We start from the raw sequence: 14950 nt of genomic DNA, 5'->3' as shown, positions 1-14950 counted from the left end.
CAGTGTAAAATTTTTGACCAGTATCAAAGTTCTGGTAAAACACACATTGAAGGCATTTTCTAGTGTATGCAATGTTTGGGGGCATTAAAGAATGTGGGAGAAATTCTTAGATTTCACACCAAGTTTCTGCCGAGCTTTGTCAAACCAAACAGCTCAACTATAAGGCAAGAAAAATTAACCCCCCTATAGCAGACTAGTGGGTCTTACCAAATAAAGATAAGAATTCAACCTTAGGAAAAAACTCCCTACATAAGCAGATCTGAAACAGTGGGCACTAAAATGAACATCTAAAAATTGCCTAACATCTTGATATTCAGTCATTGGTTCAGAAGCCTGACAATTTTTTGGTATATTTTATCTAATTAATGTTTTAGAATCAGCACCAGTCCCCAAAACCTCAAATTGTAATATTTAATCTTCATTAAAATACGTCCTTTTGTGCTGTATTAACACTACAATCAAATTAAAGCTGAATTTACTCAACTTACTATATATTTTTGTGTATACTGGTAGGAACTTAAATTTTTTTATTTGTGTTTCTGTTTTGGGGCACTTTGACTGAAGAGAAACTCATTTCACAGGATTACATCTTGCTAAAGCATTCCTTAGCATTGGTCCAAACTTGAATTCCCTTTTTGCATATACTGATCTGCATGACGGCATAGCTTATGAGGGCCTCCTTTAAATCACAGTTCTTTTGTTCTTTGAAGTGTTCAATATCAGCCCAAGCATTTCTGACAAATTCTCTGCCTTCCAGATTTTTAGAGTTCAGTTGTTGTTCTCCTTCATTTATTTGTTCTTCTAGCACCTTTATTCTGGCGTCTCTCTGCTTTGGAGTTTCTTGACCAAAGAGCTTGGTAATCATTCCCTTCAAAGAAAATGTTCTCAGGGTCCCAGTTGCCAGTTCCTCACACTGCTGCTTCTTGGATGCTAAGTCCTGAGCAGCCATCTCCAAGTCATACTGCATAAGTTCATGTTTCCTGCACACAGCCCGCATTTTATTCATGGCTTCTGCATAAAAAAGATACTCCTTTAACTGATCTGCATAATGTTCTTCATCTTGCAAAATATCATCAGTAGAAGGTGCATACACATCCCTATGATGAGCAGCACTCTGCAGTCCATCACCCATTTCTTTTTTCTATGGCACTCCACTCACTGAAAACTCACCCAAAATTCCCATATACTTTATATACACCATACAGTCCATCTGCTACTCTCGCTCTGACTCGAAGAAGATATGCGATGACAGACTGTAGTTCATCACTGTAGTGTTTTAGTTCGGTAAATCTCTTGTCTGGGTTTTTCACTCTGAATGTTGCATAAAGCACTTTTAACCTGCAGTCTGCCTTCAGCTGAAATCCTGTTTCATTCACAGCCTCCTTCCAGTTGCCTGCCTGTGTTAAAAACAAATAGAAGATCTTGTCTCTACAGAGGACGGGATATGAAGCAACTCTCAAGAGGAAGTTTTCTAAACCAATTCATTGTCTTTCCATGAAATCCTAGTCCGTGTTGTCAGCAGAGAGTTTATGCCAAACAAATTCTGCTCGCTCTTCTGGTAGAGGTGGCACAACAATATGTGGATAGTAAACTAAAAGGTAGTTTCTCAACAACTCAAATTCTCTCTGCTGCCTCCATAGTGAGTCTGTTAGGACACTCTGACCATCAATATGTTCAGCTGACCTTGTTTCAATGAGGTAAGCAATATATGTTTCTTGCATGTTCATGGCATTTCTTCCAGTTTGCTTTTCTGCTTCTGAAACATTAACTTCTATCTTCTTCAACCAAAAATTATTTTCTATCATTGTGCCGTCCCAGGGGCCCTTGTCCCGGGCCCCCTCTGCTTCCTCACTGGCCACAGACTCCAGCCCAGTGTCGGGGTGGCCCAGCTCTAGGGGCTCAGGCTGCAAAAGCCACTAGGGATAGGGAGGTGCGTGCTCTGTGGCTGCAGTTCTGCGCAGCCTGATTTGATTTTTCTAACTCAAATCTGGCCTCTCTCCCCTGCTCGACATCATGCGATGGCTCCCCTGTCACCTGCCCTGCAAAATAGAATCCAGTGTGGCCCTGTCTACCTCTTGACTTTTATTTGCCACTTAATCTGCCCTTTGACCCAAATTTGGCCCTAGCAATACAGACCAATTTGCACTTAGAGAATAAGCCATGAAGTCTGACCTCTGTACTATTCCCTTTGCCTCAAATTGTCTCCCTACCCCCTACCCTCACTACTGGCTTTCTCTGCCTTGTAAATTTCTATTTATCTTTAAACACCCAGCCTAACCATTCAGTCCGCTAAACCTGATGGTTCCTGTTCCTGTCCTCTGTCTCTTCTAATACACTGTGAACTCCTTAAGGAAAACAATCATGCTTGTTTTTGTATTCTCCGTCCCAGTACCTAGCACATTAGAGGTGTTGACTCAATGAACTTGACAGGTGAGGAAGATGGACTTGCAGTCACTGTGGCCCAGTGCTGGGGGAATTTGACAAAATCCTAATCCTTCCTGAGAGCATGTACTCGGAAAGGTTTTGCAGCAGAGGTAAGGCTGAGCTGAGTCTAGGAATTAATGAGACTTTCCATCTGGAGGGAGGAGGAGGCCAGTGCAGAGGTAGGAAGCTAACCCTCTTCACATGGGCATCAGATACCTTGAGAACAGATCCCAGCCATCCTGCGTGGTGCTGGGGCTTCTAGGACTGTGCTAGGCCTCCTGTCACTGGATTAAGTGCCAGGGCCCCAGGATATGGAGGATGCACAGAGCTGCTGCTATGCTCCCCCATATCCCTGGAACACTGCAAAGGTAATGCTAGGCCCGGTCGAGCTGCATTTGGTTGGCCAGGTGCCACAGGTGGGGGTCAGTCCTAGTGAGTTCAGAATAAGATGAGTTTTCTCCATAAACTCAAACCCCAGCTGAGAATTCTGGGCAGCTTTCTGTAAGTGGACAGGAAGAGCTGGGATCTATTCTCGAAGGCAGAATGATGGATCAGGCTCCATAGACAAAGTTGCCTAGGAAATGGCAAAAGAACCAGCTGATGAACATTCTAGACCAATACACAGGAGGGAACCTGGCTGGAACTAAAGCCAAAGAGATCTCCATGTGGGTGGGTGGGTGGTGTGAGAGAAGGAATATTATGGGCCAGTCAGAAAACTGGCCCATAATATTCCTTCTCTCTTCCTCACCCTAGAAGCTGGAAATCATTCATGGTTTCACAAAGGTTCCCGAAGGCTGACTGCATGCCAGGTGCTGAGGATGCGGAATGAGTACGACCGTCTCTATTGATGTGTTCACAGTCTAGAGGAGGACACAGACATTTAACAGACAGAAACCACCATCCAGCATGAAAAGTGCTAAGAGACCTGACCAAGTGATCTGGCAAAGTGAGGAAGGAACTTCCAACCATGACTGCAGCATCTGCCAGTCACAGAGTAAGTACCTGTGAGAATTGTGGGGAATTCACTAGAGAAAGGAAACAGAGTTTCTTCCAGCACTGCTTGCACTAGATCTGAAAAGCAGGAAAGATTCAGATACTGGCTAAATTACAACAGAACGACTTGTAAATTATTTGCTCAAAAGAAAGTAAGGGATTTCCCCAACAGAGGACAAGAAACAACCCAAGTGGCAAACAAAAAGGGAAGCTAGTGCTTCCCTGGGGAAAAGCCTAATACCAGGAACCTGGAAGCAGGGAGAGGAGCCCTGGGACCTGGAAGGGAAACTTGTGAGAAGGTGGCCCAGGAGAAATCTACCTGTCAGGAAACGAAACCAAGGAAGCCTGACTGGCACCACTGTATTTTAAAAATAGGTAAAACTCCTCACCTCCCTTGAGAATTTGTTGAAGATTTTTGTGTCTATATTCATAAGGGATATCGGTCTGTAGTTTTCTTCTTTTGTACTTTTTTAGCTGGTTTTGGTATCCGTGTAATACTGGCTTTATCGAGTAAGGAAAGTTTTCCCTCCTTTTCTACGTTTTGGGAGAGTTTGTGAAGGATTGGTGTTCATGGTTCTAAATATTTGATGGAATTCACCAGTGAGGCCATCTGGTCCTGGGCTTTTCTTTATGGGAAGTTTATTCCGAATTGAATCTCTCCACCTGTTATAGGTCTGTTCAGATTCTCTGTTTCTCCTTGATTCAGTTTTGGCAGTTTGTGTGTTTCTAAGAATTTGTCCATTTTATCTAGATTATCTGATTTGTTGGCGTGCTATTGTTCATAGAGTTCCCTTATGTCCCTTTTCGCTTCTTAAAGGTTAATAGTAATATTCCATCTTTCATTCCTGCTGGTACTTTGAGTCTTCTCTATCTCTGTCCTTTGGTTTTTGGCAGTCAAGCTCTTTCTTTATGTGTGTGTGGTGGGGGGGGGGTGGCAAGTAGCAAGTTTATTTTCTTCGATAAAAAGTTAACAGAGTTGGACTTCCCTGGTGGCGCAGCGGTTAAGAATCCACCTGCCAATTCAGGGGACACGGGTTGGAGCCCTGGTCCAGGAAGATCCCACATGTCGCAGAGCAACGAAGCCCATGCACCACAACTACTGAACCTGCGCTCTAGAGCCTGCGAGCCACAACTACGGAAGCCCATGCACCTAGAGCCCATGCTCTGCAACGAGAAGCCACTGCAATAAGAAGCCCATGTACTGCAATGAAGAGTAGCCCCCGCTTGCCGCAACTAGAGGAAGCCCGCACGCAGCAACGAAGACCCAATGCAGACAATAAATAAATAAATAAATAAATAAATAAATAAATATATATATATATATATATATATATATATATATATATATATAAAGAAAAAGAATTAACAGAGTTAATTTGATGTCCCCCAAATGAGGTAACATTGCAATATTTGCATAAATATTCAAGGAAAACTTTCCTTGAAACACTTATTCAGATCTTTTTTATGGACTGTCAGATCAAAGAAACTGCAATTTCAAGTTTGTTCACAGAAATCAAAAAATTTGTTACTTGGGAAGTTTCAAAATGGCAATGTAACCAAGCAGGACCCTATGGGGCCTTCCCTGTGGGGCAGACCCTTACCCCATATCCTCTGCTTTAACTCCTCTCTGAAGTACCTAGATGACAGTATCTGATGCACATTTCCTGAGTTGTTTCACAGATGCTAAAACTCCCACCAAATGGAAGAAATTAACTACTTGATGACCAGGAGCATGGTAGACCTCAGACCTACTGGCACCTAAGGAATGATGTTAACCCCTGTCACACCACCCTGTTACCTCACGATCAACCAGTCAGAGGATTGTACATGAGCTGATCACGTACGCCGGGATGCTAAATGCTTTGCTGAAAGTCATCAGGGAGTTCGGGCTTTTTGAGCACTAACTGTCCCGGACTCCTTGTATGGCACCTTATAATAAATGCTATACTTTCCTTCACCACAACCTAGTGCCTGTAGATTGGCTTTACTGCATGCTGTGGGTGAGCGGACCCAAATTTTGGTTCGGTAACAGCAATTCTAACCCAGAGTCATAATTATCAGGGGGAAGAATGTTCTCTAGCTAAGAGTTTTGACAGCACTTTAATACTGTGTCCATCCACCTTATACAAAAGCATGTGTGTTTTGCAAAGAGAGTACATATTTCTATTACATCATTTTTGGAAATGTACTCAGTTGCCTTACTGTCTCCAAGAGGGTCAATGGTCAAATTGTCAAAATTTTTCAACTTTGTTCATCTTTTCAAAGAACCAACTTTTGATTTAGCTGATTTTCTGCGTTGTCTTTCTATTACCTATTTAATTTATTGCTGTTTTAATCTTTATGAAGTCCTTTCTTCTGCTTGCTTTGCTTAGTTTGCTCTTCTTTTCCTAGTTTCTTAAGGTGAATGTTTAGGTTATTGATTTAAGGTCTTTTTTTAAATATAGGAGCTTCCCGCTATAAACTTCTCTCTGAGCACTGCTTTTGCTGCACCCCATAAGTTTTTGTATTTGTGTTTTTGTTTCTATTCATCTGAATTTACTTTCTAATATTTTTTGTGCTTTCTTCTTTGACCTGCTTGTTCTGTAGAAGTGTGTTAATTTCCATGTATTTGTGAATTTTCCAAATTTCCCTCTGTTGTTGGTTTCTAATACCATTGTATGATGGTCAGAGAACACATGTTGTATGATTTCAATCCTTTTAAATTTACTGAGTCTTGTTTTGTAGCTTAACACATAGTATACCCTGGAAAATATTTCATGCGCACTTGAGAAGAGTATGAGTTTTGCTGTCGTTAGGTGGAGGGTTCTAGATGCCTGTTAGTTTATATTGTTGTTCAAATTTTCTATTTCCTTGCTGGTTTTCTATCCAGTTCTTCTATCCATTATTGAAAATGGTGTATTGAAGTCTACAGTTATTACTGCTGAACTATTTATTTCTCCCTTCCATTTTGTCAGGTTTGCTTCATGGATTTTGGGGCTCTGCTGTTAGGTGTATATATGTTTATAATTGTTAATTCTTCTTGACAGATTGATCCTTTTATCATCTTAAAATAGCCTTTGTCTTTAGCAACAATTTTGTCTTAAAGTCTACTTTGTCTGATATTAGTATAGCCACTCCAGCTGTCTTCTGGCTAATGTTTATATGATATATCTTATCACATTCTTTCAACCTATTGTGTCTTTGAATATCAAGTGTGTCTCTTATAAACAGTACATAACTGGATTATAATACATATAATACATATAATACATATAATACATATAATACATATAAAATATATAATATATATTAATATATCAACAAATAGCATTCTCTATTCTTAATATATTAATGACTAATGTTAATATATTTATAATTATGTATTTATATATTAAAACTATGTAATATAATTTTGAGAGAGAGATATATCTCAAACTTATATCATTTTTTAAATCCATGCTGCCAATTTCTGCCTTTTGAGTGCTTAATCTGTTTACATTTTATGTTAATTACTGATAAGGTAGGATTTACACTTGCCCCTTTGTTATTTGTTTTATATAGGTATTTATTTTTTGCCCCTCTATTAATTTGCCTTCTTTTGTGTTAAGTAAACATTTTTTAGTGTACCCTTTTAATTCACTTGTCAAAAGACACTAATTATAAAAGAAAAGTTTGATAAGATGAACATCATCAAAATTAAAAATATTTACTCTTTGAAAGACATGGTTAAGAAAATGAAAAAGCGAGCCATAAACTGGGAGAAAATATTTGCAAAACATATATCTTATAAAGGACTTGTATCCTGAATATATTATTTATAATTTGATAATAAGAAACAAATGCCCCAGTGAAAACAAATGGGTAAAGATTTGAACAGTTACTTTACCAAAGAACACATATAGGTAGCAAATAAACACTCAGAAAAGATGCTCAGCATCTTTAGTCATTATGGAAATGGAAATTAAAGCCAGGAGTTAACATAACACACCATCTTGAATGGTAAAAATAAAAGACAAGATCAAGTATTGCAAAGATCTGCAGTAACTTGAACTCTCATGCAGTTTGCAGGTGGGAGTGCAAAGCAGTATTCCAGCACTGGAAGATAATCTGGTGGTATCTTACAAAGTTTAAACGTATACTTACCAAATGACCCAACAGTGCCGCTAGGGAAAAATGAAAATCCACGTCCACGTGAAGACTTGAACATGAATGTTCATAGGAGCTTTATTCTTAATAGCCCAACTGGAAACAACCCAACTGTTTGCCAGTGGGTAAAGGAATAAACAAATCCTGGCATATTCGTGCCAGGGAAGGTTGCTCCACAATACACACAACCACAGGGACAGGGCTTAAAGGCTTTAGACTGAATGAAAGAAATCAGACACAAGAGATGACATACTTTATGATTCCATTTATATGAAATTCTAAAAAAGGCAAAACTTTAGTGACAGAAAGCAGATTGCCAGGAGTCAGGAGTAGGAGACTGCAAAGGGACGGGAGAGAATTTGGAGGAGTGACGGAAATGTTCATTATCTTCATTGTTGAAGTGGTTCTAAGGACTGAGTAAATTTGTCAAAACCCAATGACCTGTACACTGAAAAGTGGTGACTTTTGTTAAATATAAATAGATACATTAGCAATAGCAACAAAAATAAAAGGTACTAGGAATAAATCTAACAAAATGCATAAATCTTCATGAAGAAAACTATAAAGCCATGTGAAAGATTTGGCAGATACAGTTAATGCCCAGCAAATATTCCATGTGCTCCCCCCACATAGAGCAGCCTCCTTTGCAGTTACATTGTGGCCAAGCGATGACCGAGCATGAGAGGAAGTGAGGTGTGTCATGGCCGGAGAGAAGTAGTTCAGAATCCGTCATCTCTTCCGGTTCTCTCTTCTCCTTCCACGTGATCTTGGAGACCACAGGATCAAGTTGGTATCAGTAAGGATAGTGGTTGCCTGGCCTGCAGGGGAATTTACCTGAGCTGGAATAAATCTTCATTGTGTGAAACCGTTGAAATTTTGGGCTTTTTCTGTTGGGGTCACTAGTGCTAATTGCCCTAATACAAAAGAAACATTAAAGGAGACCCAAATATGGGGAGAGTTGTACCCCATTCATCCATAGGAATACAAATTTTAATAATAACGTTCATGTAATTTCAAAGCAGAAGTCCACTGAGTTCTTCATGCATCTTAACAAACTGATTGTACAAAGTATATGGTAGCACAGAGACTAGAGTAGCCAGGATATGCCTTAAGAAGAAGAAAAAGGTGGCTCTACTAAGATCTACACACTTTATAAAGCCACAGTAACTAAGACAGTTTGAACAAGGATAGACAAGCTAATGGTACTGAATAGAGCTTTGACATAGACCCAGATGTGATATATAAGTAACATTGTAAATTGGTAGGAATAATTGGTTGTCCACATGGGGCAAAAATGAAATTGAACCATGTTCTGACATCATACCCAAAGTCTAGGTCAAGTAGGTAAATGTGAAAAGCAGTGCTTCACAGGTTTAAAAATTAATATAGAAGAATATCTTTATAACAACAGAGGAAGATAGCTTTCTTAAACCAGCAAAAATGGCACTAAAGAAGTACTAGACTTTTTTTTTTTAGTCACTAATCTTGGGCTTCCCTGGTGGTGCAGTGGTTGAGAGTCCGCCTGCCGATGCAGGGGACACGGGTTCGTGCCCCGGTCCGGGAAGATCCCACATGCTGCGGAGCGGCTGGGCCTGTGAGCCATGGCCGCTGAGCCTGTGCGTCCGGAGCCTGTGCTCCGCAACGGGAGAGGCCACAACAGTGAGAGGCCCGCATACCGCAAAAAAAAAAAAAAAAACCCACTAATGTTGATCTCATTAAAATGTAAAACTTCTATTCATCAAAGAACACCAAAAATAAGAAAGAAAATATAAGCCATACACTGGAAGAAGATATTTACAACACATACAATGAACAAATAGATGTATGTGTACAAAACTCTTATGAATCAACAAAAAGACAACAACAGGAAATCAGGCAAAAGACGTGAAAAAATATTGCTCAGAAGAGGAAACATAAATGGCAAATGAATATGCAAAAAAAATTCAGCCTTACTAGTAATTAGGGATTTGCACATTAAAACACAATGAGATATCACTAGACTGGGAAAAATAAGAAAATCTGATGATTGTAATCATTGGCAAGAATGTGGATTAAGAGTAACTCTCATGCCCTGCAGGTGGGAGTGTAAATTGTTAGAACTAGTTAAAACGGCTTCGCATTATCTTGTTAAGTGAAGATTAAGTCACCCTATGACTCAGTTCTTCCACTCCTAGATGCAGAGCTTAGAGATGCCCTGACACATCTGTACCAGGAGCCACAAACAAGAACGTCTGTAGCAACAGTGTCTGGGGTAGTGAGCACTGGAAATGACGGAAATATCTGTCTCCCGAAGAACACATATGTCAGTGGTGGCATATTCAGATACCGGAATGCTATACAGCAGTAAAGATGAGTAAACTATGCTCCATGCATCAACAAGCTCTCAAAATTACAGGATTGAATGGAAAAAAAAGCAGATTACTAAAGAATACATACAGCAGGATGCCACTTACATAAAATTCAAAAATTTACAATACATTCAGTGGTATATGAAAGTGGAAGAGGTATGGCCCACCCTGGTGCAGGCAATGAAAAGGTACATTATTTGTAAAGAAAGTTAAAACAATAATAAAACGGACTAAATCTGCTGCTGCTCATCCCCATGCATCAGCAATTCTGAACAGTACTGTGGACAAAACTCTCCTCCCCACAAAGACAACTACTTCCAATCCCCACCCTTCCACCTTGGTACACAACTGAACACGTTGTTTGGAGACATTTTATTTCTGTAGTAAAAAGTATCATGAGAAGTAACAGGGTGCTAAAATTAAAGTTCAGCTGAGTGGTTTCTCTTGGAGAGTGAGAGAGGGATACAGATGGGAACTAGCAGATGCCTTCAAAGGTATGCCTTACGTTCTGTTTTTTAAACCAAGTGATTGGTGCATGGCTGTTTATCACATTTTTAATATTAAGTATTTATTATGTTTATATCTTCTTCTGTGTGTATGAAATATTCCACCCTCAAGAGAAGACTGAAAATGCAAAATCAGCAGGGGGAGGGCCAGGTTGGAGAGAACTCCCTCTGTAATGCACTGGAAGCTGCAAACTCAAGAAAGAATAAAAGGACCATGGTTGACCAGAAAAGGATGAGGAACCGCATGGGGGCAGTAGCAGCAGACACCCAGGCTGAAGCTCAGGGGATGTGGGGGCCTGAACTGAGGGGGAAATCTGGGGAAGCCCTTGGCACAGGTGAGGCTTCCAGGAAGCACATGTGGAGTGAGAAGATGGGGGTCACAGCCATGGGCCCAGAAGCACTGAGCCTCAGGAGAAAGAACCCTTACTTCTGAGGCTGAACAGAAAGGCAGAGCAGCGAGAGGAGAGCAGGTCCTGAAAGCTGGGGACGGCTGGTCAGCAGGCCACACACTGCTGGGAGGGCAGCAGGACAAAGCCGAGGAATCCGCCCTGGATTTCACAATGAGGGCCATGGAGGACCCAGTTGTTCTGCGTAGAAGATGTGACTCAGAGGAAGGGAAATGAGGGTGGGGAGTCCAGACAAATCTCAAGAAGTTTGGCTGAGAAGATGGGAGCGGCAGCTGGGAAGAGACATGGAGTCAAGGGAGGGATTTTATTAAACTTTTAAAATGTTCTTTTAAAAACCCCAATCTGGTTTAGCCCTACTAGGGCAGAGAGGGTGCCTTCAGACCTTACCCCGGTGCTGGCAACTGTAAGCATGGCAGGTTTTCGCTGGAGTCAAAGCAGGGGGTTCGGTGGCATTTCTAGGGGGTGCTGGCTGTCTGCCATGGTGGGGAGGAGTATTTTATCACTGACTGTTCAGAATCGCTGGTAGCTGGTGATGGTGAAAGATAAGAGGAAGCAAACCACTTTTAGTCATTTTTATTCTTGTTTTTAAATTCTCTACAGACTATGTACCCTTTCTTGCCTGCACAGACAGACTGCTCCTACCATCCAGCCCTTGGTACGTACCACCAATGGGAAGGACAAGGTTTGAGTCGGTGCCCTTTGGCTCACTGTAATTGAGGCTAATCCTTACCCCCTTAGGGTTGTTGTGAGGATGGAATGAGAGAACAGGAAAGCACCAAGTGCCTAGCACACAGTAGGTGCTTACTAAGCAGACTGCTGACCTTTTGAAGTCAGGGAACAGAGAAGATAGTGACTGGAGTTGCTCCAGGCCCCAGTGGAGGAACAAGGCCCTGTGTGGACCTGGGGTGGATCCAGCATAGGGTGGGTGGGGGTGAGTCTCCTGGATCTACCCCTTTCGGTTTGGCTGGGCCCACAGCTAATCCCTCCCACCCCCCAGTTGCTGTCTGTCCACAAAGTCCTCCCCATAGACCCAGAGGCCAGGCCTGCATCCCACCGTGCCCTCCCCCCCTGCACGTCCCCCAGGACCCACCGCTGCCTGGGCTGCAGGGGGCAGTTGTCATGGGGACGCAGGGCCTGCTGAGCTCCCTCCTTAGCAACGGGACTCCCAGGCCGGTTACCATGGCAACAGCATCGACTAAGCAATCAGGGATGGGGATGGGGATGGGGACGGGTTCCCTGCCCTTTTCTGAGGACTTTCCCCTCCGGAGGGCGGGCTACACAGCAATCTTTGCGCCAAGCTGGGAGCCCCTGGGACTTCGCTTTTCCAGTGGTGGATCACTGCCTCTCTCCTACATGGCGAGGTCCAGCTCCAAGGGCCCTCGGGGACCCTCTGTGGCCAGGGGTGGGGGAAGCGGCCATCTGAAGGCTTTGCAGAGGGTTTGGGGGTCAGGCTTACCCCTCCTACCACAGTGGGGAGTAGGTGCCACACCTCCTAACAGTGAGGCCTCTCAGATTCCCCAACCTCAGCAGGAGCCCACGGGCTGTGGCCCTTCCATGGCCACTCTGAAAAGCAACCTTTTGTCCTGGCCATGACATCCGCCCCCCAGCCTGGTCAACTTTTGTCCCCCAGCCACCCTCCATCTTCTGAGGGCCCATTTAATCAAGCTAAGAGGGCATCTCCCTCTTCAGTATCCAACTGCAGTTCACGTGCACACTGACTACCCTCCTCCTTAGGACTACCCTCCTAAGGAGTCCCAGGGACTCTGCAGCCCCACAGCCGGGGTGGGAAGGACCTGAGTCAGGGTCTTGCACCTACACTAGCAGACAAAGGACACATACTCTCTTTCTCACCCTCCTCCTTAATGACTCTCATCAGCCCCGCCCACAGTGCGCACTTCTGTCCATAGCCAGACCTCGCGCTCCCCTGCAGCTTTGTCTGCCTGCTTGTGGGGGCACAGGCTTGTGCACACAAGCGCCCCGTGCTCTAGGGACTATGTCCCGCTGCCCTCCACGGCCTGGCTCCTGAGGCTCCTGAATTCCCCCCATCCCAATCCCTGGCCCCTAGAAGAAGGCAGCACCTACTGGAAATTTTTTATTGAAATAAAATATACAACTCGGCGCATTTACCATTTTCTGTTTTAAAAATGGAAGATTTGAAAATTGCTTGTGGGGATTGGGGATGGGAGGGCCCACTGACCGGACCTGGCTTTCCCAGTCTCTGGAGTGGCTGGGCTGAGTCAGAGCTTTTTATAAAGTGAGTGAGTGAGTGAGTGAGTGAGTGTGAGTGTTTGTGTGTGTGTGTGTGTGTGTGTGTGTGTGTGTGTGTGTGCGTACTCAGGGCTAGACTGAGTTTGGATGCAGAACTCAAGTTGAGTGTGCTGCTATAAAGTGTGTGTGTGTGTGTGTGTGTGTGTGTACGTACTCAGGGCTAGACAGTTTGGATGCAGAACTCAAGTTGAGTGTGCTGCTACTTCCAGCTCTGAGAACTCCCTGGGCCCAAGGGGGCTTCTCCTGCCCAGTAGAGACCAAGGCCAGGTGGCTCCTCATCTCTCCCTAAGATCCCAGAATCCTTCACTCTCTTCTTCCCTGGATTATTGCCCCACACTCCCTGTGACCCATCTATGGAGAAATTTTGTCCACATCCCAGGACAAAACCTGATCTTGTCAACATTCTGGCTTAAGAGTATGGAGGAGGGTTCTAGATGGCCAAGGCAGTACCAGCCCTCCTCATTAATCAGGTCTTGGCAGCCTAACCTCCTCCCGCCCTTTAGACAGTGGGCAGACCACTGGCCTTGTCTCTGGCAGGTGTCTGAGCTGCTTTCACAACGGCCCCTGCTCTGGACCTGCTTCTGGCTCCTAGTTGCCTTCGGAATCAAGGTCAGTCCCCTTAGCCTGTCATCTAAGGCCTTCCCTCTGGCCATCCAGCCTCTGGATCTCTTCCCAAAGCCCCTGACTCCACAACTCCACATCCACCTCAGTCATGTCCCCACTGTGCACTCCATCCGACCCCCCGCTTCCCTCTCTCCTTCCTTCCCTCCCTCCAACTCTTCTCACACCTGGAGGCCTGGCTCAAGCCCACCACTGGCCACACACCTTCCTTAGGCCCTTAGAAAGTTGCAGCCACCTCCTGTGTCCTGAGATCATAAGCCCTGGAGCCCGCAGCCAAAGCTCCCCAGGCTCTCACCACAGCTTGCTGGGGCAATGCGCTGGGCACGTGAGGAGGGGGCAGAAGAAACATGATTTACTGAGCACCTACTATGGTACGTGCAAGGCGCTGGGCTGGGCATTTCACACGTACAACTTTTCTTATCTGGTCCTCATAGGTCCTTGTGAGGTGGTACCATAAGTATTCCCATTTTACAAATGGGGTAACAGACTCAGAAAGCTCAGATAACTTGCCCAAAGTCACACAGCTACGAAGTGGCAGGTCTGGGATTTGAACTCAGGTCTGATTACCTCTAAAATCCGGTCTGTTGAATTCAGCCCCTCTCAACACAATTTTCTAATGAAAGGAACATCGGCTTTGGCCTCAGGTAGGCCTGGATTACAATCTCAGATCAGTCCCAGCTCTGCCACTTGTAGTTATGTGATTTTGGAATAATTACCAAAACTTGGTTTCCTTATCTGTGAAATGGGAAGAATCAAAGTAACTACACCTCCTGGCCTTTGTAAAATTGAAGAAGTTAACATGTGTAAAGTGCTAAACCAGTGCTTGGCACAGAGCAGACTCAATAAATAGAAGCTTCCCTCACCTCCCCCTGTACAGATGGGAAAACTGAGGGCCACAGAGGTGATGGGAATGTGCTTGAGGCCCTACAGGAAAGGAGAGGCACAGCCTGGAGTCTTCTGCTTCCATGTGAGAGGTCGGGCTGGGACTGGATTTGAGACCAGAGACGGGGAGAGAGGGGGCCTGCTGAGAAGCCCAGGGGTCCTCTTCCCTGAGGACTGGAGAGAATACTTCCCCCAGGCCCTGTGGTGCCCAACCTGCGGGCCAAGGCAGGTTGCTGGATGTAAGGTGACCTGGGTGTCCTGGCAACATGGGGTTAAACTAGATTGCACACACATGTGCACACGTGTGAGTGGCTATCTACATGGCTCTACAGAGCACTACATAACTATACATATACACATCTTACATATATATACA

General features: G+C 43.9%; 1 pseudogene; it reads right to left on the bottom strand.

Annotated features, from left to right (window-relative positions):
* Positions 1 to 528: 528 nt before the first annotated feature.
* Positions 529 to 13350, bottom strand: LOC132488161 (sorting nexin-4-like; annotated as a pseudogene).
* Between the last annotated feature and the right edge of the window lie 1600 nt (positions 13351 to 14950).

Source organism: Mesoplodon densirostris, chromosome 4 (genome assembly GCF_025265405.1).
Source record: "Mesoplodon densirostris isolate mMesDen1 chromosome 4, mMesDen1 primary haplotype, whole genome shotgun sequence".
Taxonomy (NCBI): Eukaryota; Metazoa; Chordata; class Mammalia; order Artiodactyla; family Ziphiidae; genus Mesoplodon; species Mesoplodon densirostris.
Note: the sequence above shows the minus strand (reverse complement) of the source record. Positions and strands in the feature narration are given on the sequence as shown.